The sequence below is a fragment of the Salvelinus sp. IW2-2015 genome, linkage group LG7 (assembly GCF_002910315.2).
Source record: "Salvelinus sp. IW2-2015 linkage group LG7, ASM291031v2, whole genome shotgun sequence".
Taxonomy (NCBI): Eukaryota; Metazoa; Chordata; class Actinopteri; order Salmoniformes; family Salmonidae; genus Salvelinus; species Salvelinus sp. IW2-2015.
The window spans coordinates 67502-74304 of record NC_036847.1 but is presented as its reverse complement, the minus strand read 5'-3'; the positions used below and the strand labels follow the sequence as shown (position 1 = coordinate 74304).

General features: G+C 42.5%; 1 long non-coding RNA gene across 1 annotated transcript; it reads left to right on the top strand.

The window, feature by feature from the left end:
• Nucleotides 1-792: 792 nt before the first annotated feature.
• On the top strand, nucleotides 793-3560 carry LOC111966059 (uncharacterized). The gene is made up of 4 exons (XR_002877604.3): nucleotides 793-916; nucleotides 1220-1381; nucleotides 1487-1643; nucleotides 2094-3560. It is a non-coding gene; the product is annotated as an uncharacterized lncRNA (long non-coding RNA).
• The last annotated feature ends 3243 nt before the right edge of the window (nucleotides 3561-6803 follow it).

Sequence of the window (6803 nt, the reverse complement as noted above, 5' to 3'; positions counted from 1 at the left end):
TATACACATTTTATAGACGGGTTGGTTGTTTAGCTACAAAACTGACGTGTGCACAACTATGGGGCAAACAATTGGCTTAGATTGTTGACAACATTTATACTATATTTCATCTCCAAATGTTGATTTGAAACACAGTTACATTTGCACAATGAGCACTTATTGTCTTTCAAATACATAATTACAGTTGTTGGTTAGCTGGCTAGCGAATCTTTGCCATATTAGCATTGACATGAAATCAGTCAAAACACCTCAAAACAAGACATGGTATCAAGAACAAGATAAAACCAGCTGAAATGAGCCAACTACAATTCCTCACATGGCAGCTTCTTGTCATTGTTGCTAGCTATCTGACTGTTCAGAATTATAAGAAAGAATGGCATCGATGGAAGAACATGATTTTCGTGATGTGGTCACCCAACCTCTATAGAGTGCCGTAAGTGATATCTAACCATGTAAAAATGTATCCAAAATTACAACAGTATGCCTAAACACCTACAGTTGAAGTCGGAAGTTTACATACACTTAGGTTGGAGTCATTAAAACTTGTTTTTCAACCACTCCACAAATTTCTTGTGAACAAACTATAGTTTTGGCAAGTCGGTTAGGACATCTACTTTGTGCATGACACAAGTCATTTTTCCAACAATTGTTTACAGACAGATTTCACTTAATTCACCGTATCACAATTCCAGTGGGTCAGAAGTTTACATACACCAAGTTGACTGTGCCTTTTAAACAACNCTGTTTGTAAAACATAATTGGTGTGAATTAAATTACCCAGCTTATGTCTTTCTTGTGAGGCGATCTGGAGACCTTTTCTCTAAACAATTCCACAAAGAGGTTGTGACCATCCCAGACTATGACACTACTGGAGACTCAGATACAAGCCCAGAAGCAGCTCCTAAAGAAGAGGGTGGTGAGTTTATTTACTCAAATTCAAGCTATTCACAACCACTTATTTATTAATACCATACGCTAGGTCTGATGAGCCATTTCTTTTTCATTCAATTTGTGAATGCAGAAAAAAATAAGAAAAAAAACACATTACAGCAGGAATGTTAAACGTTGTGTCCTGATGACTACCATGGCACAATCATATGTTAGGTTTCTATAAGAATGAAGAGAGATGAATACAGGGAGGGATTACTTGGCTGATCGATAGGAAAACCTGTAAGTCCTTAAGGAGAATGCATTTAAGGGACATGGCTATTTTTTTCAGAGCTGCCCACGTGCCTGCTGTGTGTATGTCTGACTGGGTCGGTGTACTGTGAGGTCTCCCCTGAGATGACTGCAGTTCCATCCCTGCCCAAGGAAACTGCATATCTCTACGCACGCTACAACAAAATGACCAAAACCACCAACAAAGACTATGCAGACATTGGTTAGTGGAACACTGTCCCTTTATCTATTAGAGTAACTTTGTAACACTGTGGACATTTCTTTGACCAAATGTAAGATGTTATTCACTTCTCACTTCCTTTTTCAGTGAACATCTCTAAAGTTGATGGTCTTTAACGTTTTACTGCAACCTTGAGAAGAATCGATCTGATTGGGAACCTAATCTCTGAGATAGAAGATGGAGCTTTCTCAAAGTTTGCACTCCTTGAAGAACAACCAAGGGTGTAAAATCAACTGCTTTTAAGGTAAGCCAGGAAGTCAGTCCAAGATCCTGGAGCATACATTCTTCTTACATACAGTAAATATGTACAGTCTGAGTAATGGTTGCCTTGAATGTCAATATAATTTGAACAACAATTTCCATGGCTAACATTAATCTTACCTGCAATACCCTGCAGCATGTAAACATACAACAAACACATTTTCTCTGAAACTCACTAAAATGGCGTACCTCTACCTTGGCAATAACGAGCTGGAGACGATACCACAACTTCCAGAGAGTCTCCACATTGTGCACCTATATGTCTGTTTCACAACTATCCCTCCCACAGCAATAACATTTGGACAAATATGTATCTTTCACCTAACACATTTTAGAGTATACATGTATGTGCAGGTAAATGCAGAATTATATATAACAGAACAAAAAAGTCATTACAAGCCAACATCTGTCTTCTAATGCACTCCCCTTGCAGAACAGTAATATCACCACGCTATCGGATGAGACCTTCTGCCAAGGCAACAATACTCAGTACATCAGAGCCAACATGGAGGAGGTGAGACTGGATGGCAACCCTCTAATGCTGGCCAAGCATCCCAACAGCTTTGTCTGCCTTAGGGCCATGCCCATTGGACCGTACCACTGAACCAGTGGGATATAGAGGACCAAAATACTACAGTGAGTGGTTCCCTTGTGGCAAGGGCTAACTAATGTAATACACAGGTCAATAGATAATAGCGCAGGGTAGAGTCCAGTGTGTGTGTATATCTAGTTAGTGCAAAAAATGGTCAATGCAGGTAGTCCGGATAGCCATTTGATACATTTTAGTCTTGTGTAGCAGTCTTATGGCTTGGGGGTAGAAGCTGTTCAGTGTCCTGTTGGTTCCAGACTACCATCAAGGAAGACAAGGAGAGGAAGGTGGAGAGGGAGACAAAATAAATAAGTGAGTGGGTATAGTGAGAGAGAAATAGAGTGAGAGTGGGTCAGAGGGTAGAAATAGAGGGTAGAAATAGAGGGTAGAAATAGAGGGTAAACATTTGAGTGAGAAAAAGGATGAGAGAAGGTCAGATGTAGAGTGATAGAATATGAGAGGAGAGAGAGAGGGGAGAGGATAGGGGAGGGAGAGGATAGGAGAGAGAGAGGGGGAGAGGGAAAGGGGAAGTTGGCAGCAGAGGTGCTGACTAGTCCTTGCTTCTGCCTGTGGCTCAGAGATTAAAGAGTTAGAGGAGAGAACTGTCTGTCTGTCACCACTCTCCTCTCCTCCCTCTTTCCCCCACTCCGTCTCTCTTCCCTCTCTGTCTGTCACCGCTCTCATCTCCTCCCTCTTTCCCCCACTCCGTCTCTCTTCCCTCTCTGTCTGTCACCGCTCTCCTGTCCTCTATCTTTCCCCCACTCCGTCTCTACCCTCTGTCTTTCATTGATATCTACCCAATACCCTCTATACCCCCTCTGTAGGACCTCAGTGACCTATCCTCTCATCCTCCTTTCATTCAGTCTGTCAGTTACCGATCCTCTCGTCCGCTCCTCCACCTCTCCTCTCCAGAAATGAGAAATGTGTTTGTTTTGTAAGTTACAATTGAGTCTCTTAGGATGTCTTGTCAAGTTCATGATTTGTTAAATTGTTATCTTAAACGACATAACTATATGCACAATACTCTTTACACTGTTTTTCCTCTATTGTTTTATATTTCCAATAGCATATGGATATTGTATCAATTGCATTGATCAACATTTTAAGTAATAATGGCTGATYAATGTACATAAAGTGTAACTACAATTTGCACACATTTAAAGCTGTTAGCCTATCATTTAAATTGGTATCAAATCAAATTTTATTTGTCACATACACATGGTTAGCAGATGTTAATGCGAGTGTAGCGAAATGCTTGTGCTTCTAGTTCCGACAATGCAGTAATAACCAACAAGTAATCTAACCTAACAATTCCACAACTACTACCTTATACACACAAGTATAAAGGAATAAAGAATATGTACATAAAGATATNAGATTGTAACATTCTCTGTTTCACGGAAACATGGCTCACTCGGGATACGTTGTCAGAGTCGGTACAGCCACCCGGTTTCTTCACGCATCGCGCCGACAGAAACAAACATCTCTCTGGTAAGAAGAAGGGCGGGGGTGTATGCCTTATGATTAACGACTCATGTGCATCGGAGATGTCGTACCCACTGTGACTATTAAAACCTTCCCTAACCAGAAACCGTGGATGAATGGCAGCATTCCCGCAAAACTGTAAGCGCGAACAACCGCTTTTAATCATGGCAAGGCGACTGGAAACATGACCGAATACAAACAGTGCAGCTATTCCCCCCACAAGGCAATCAAACAAGCAAAGCGTCAGTATAGAGACAAAGTATAGTCACAATTCAACGGCTCAAACACGAGACGTATGTGGCAGGGTCTACAGTCAATCACGGATTACAAATATAAAACCAGCCCCGTCGCAAACATTGACGTCTTCCTCCCAGACAAATTAAACAACTTCTTTGCTCGCTTTGAGGATAATACAGTGCCGCTGACACCGTCCTCTACCAAAGCCTGTGGGCTCCCCTTCTCCGTGGCCAACGTGAGTAAAACATGTAAACGTGTTAACCCTCGCAAGGCTGCCGGCCCAAACGGCATCCCTAGCCGCGTCCTCAGAGCATCCGCAGACCAGCTGGCTGGTGTGTTTACGGACATATTCAACCAATCCCTATCCCACTCTGTTGTCCCCACATGCTTCAAGATGGCCACCATTGTTCCTGTTCTCAAGAAAGTTAAGGTAACTGAACTAAATGACTATCGCCCCATTGCACTCACTTCTGTCATCATGAAGTGCTTTGAGAGACCAGTCAAGGATCATATAACCTCCACCCTACCTGATACCCTAGACCCAGTCCAATTTTCTTACCGCCCCACTGAAGATGCAATTGCCATCACACTGCACACTGCCTTATCCCATCTGGACAAGAGAAATACCTATGTAAGAATGCTGTTCATTGACTACAGCTCAGCATTTAACACCATAGTACCCTCCAAACTCGTCATTAAGCTCGAGACCCTGGGTCTCGTCCCCGCCCTGTGCAACTGGGTCCTGGAATTTCTGACGGGCCGCCCCCAGGTGGTGAAGGTAGAAACAACATCTCCACCCCGCTGATCCTCAACACTGGGGCCCCACAAGGGTGCGTTCTCAGCCCTCTCCTGTACTCCCTGATCACCCATGACTGCGTGGCCATGCACACTTCCAACTCAATCATCAAGTTTGTAGACGACACTAGAGTGGTAGGCCTGATTACCAACAACGACGAGACGGCCTACAGGGAGGAGGCCCTNAATTTCCAAACGCCTGAAGGTACCACGTTCATCTGTACAAACAATAGTACGCAAGTAATAACATCATGAGACCACGCAGCCGTCATACCGCTCAGGAAAGAGATGCGTTCTGTCTCCTAGAGATGAACGTACTTTGGTGCGAAAAATGCAAATCAATCCCAGAACAGCAGCAAAGGACCTTGTGAAGATGCTGGAGGAAACAGGTACAAAAGTATCTATATCCACAGTAAAATGAGTCCTACATCTACATAACCTGAAAGGCCGCTCAGCAAGGAAGAAGCCACTGCTCCAAAACCTTCCTAAAAAAGCCCGACTATGGTTTGCAACTGCACATGGGGACAAAGATCGTACTTTTTGCAGAAATGTTCTCTGGTCTGATGAAACAAAAATGTAACTGTATGGCCATAATGACCATCGTTATGTTTGGAGGAAAAAAGAGGAGTTTGCATGCCGAAGAACACCATCCCAACTGTGAAGCACGGGGGTGGCAGCATCATGTTGTGGGGTTGCTTTGCTGCAGGAGGGATTGGTGCACTTCACAAAATAGATGGCATCATGAGGGGGGAAAATGTTGTGCATATATTGACGCATCATCTCAAGACATCAGTCAGGAAGTTAAAGCTTGGTCGCAAATCGGTCTTCCAAATGGACAATGACCCCAAGCATACTTCCAAAGTTGTGGCAAAATGGCTTAAGGACAACAAAGTCAAGGAATTGGAGTGGCCGTCACAAAGCCCTGACCTCATCCTATAGAAGATTTGTGGGCAGAACTGAAAAAGCGTGTGCGAGCAAGTTGGCCTACAAACCTGACTCAGTTACACCAGCTCTGTCAGGAGCTCTGTCACCCAACTTATTGTGGGAAGCTTGTGGAAGGCTTCCTGAAACATTTGACCCAAGTTAAACAATTTAAAGGCAATGCTACCAAATACTAATTGAATGTATGTAAACTTCTGACCCACTGGGAATGTGATAAAAGATAAAAAAGCTGAAATAAATTATTCTCTCCACTATTATTCTGACATTTCACATTTTTAAAGAAAGTGGTGATCCTAACTGACCTAAGACAGGGAATTTTTACTAGGATTAAATGTCAGGAATTGTGAAAAACTGAGTTGAAATGTATTTGCCTAAGGTATATGTAAACTTCCAACTTCAACTGTATGAGAAAGAAACTTCAAATCAAATCAATCACATACACATTATTAGCAGATGTTAATGCGAGTGTAGCGAAATGCTTGTGCTTCTAGTTCCGACAATGCAGTAATAACCAACGAGTAATCTAACCTAACAATTCCACAACTACTACCTTATACACACAAGTATAAAGGAATAGAGAATATGTACATAAAGATATATGAATGAGTGATGGTACAGAACGGCATAGGCAAGATGCAGTAGATGGTATCGATTACAGTACATACATATGAGATGAGTAATGTAGGGTATGTAAATATGCATAGTTAAAAGTGGCTAGTGATACATGTATTACATAAAGATGGCAAGATGCAGTAGATGATAGTGTACAGTATATACATATACATTATATTAGGTGGCATTGTTTAAAGTGGCTAGTGATACATTTTTGATCAATTTCCATTATTAAAGTGATCTGGAGTTGAGTCAGTATGTTGGCAGCAGCCACTCGATGTTAGTGGTGGCTGTTTAACAGTCTGATGACCTTGAGATAGAAGCTGTTTTTCAGTCTCTCGGTCCCTGCTTTGATGCACCTGTACTGACCTCGCCTTCTGGATGATAGCGGGGTGAACAGGCAGTGGCTCGGGTGGTTGTTCTCCTTGATGATCTTTATGGTCTTCCTGTGACATCGGGTGGTGTAGGTGTCCTGGAGGGCAG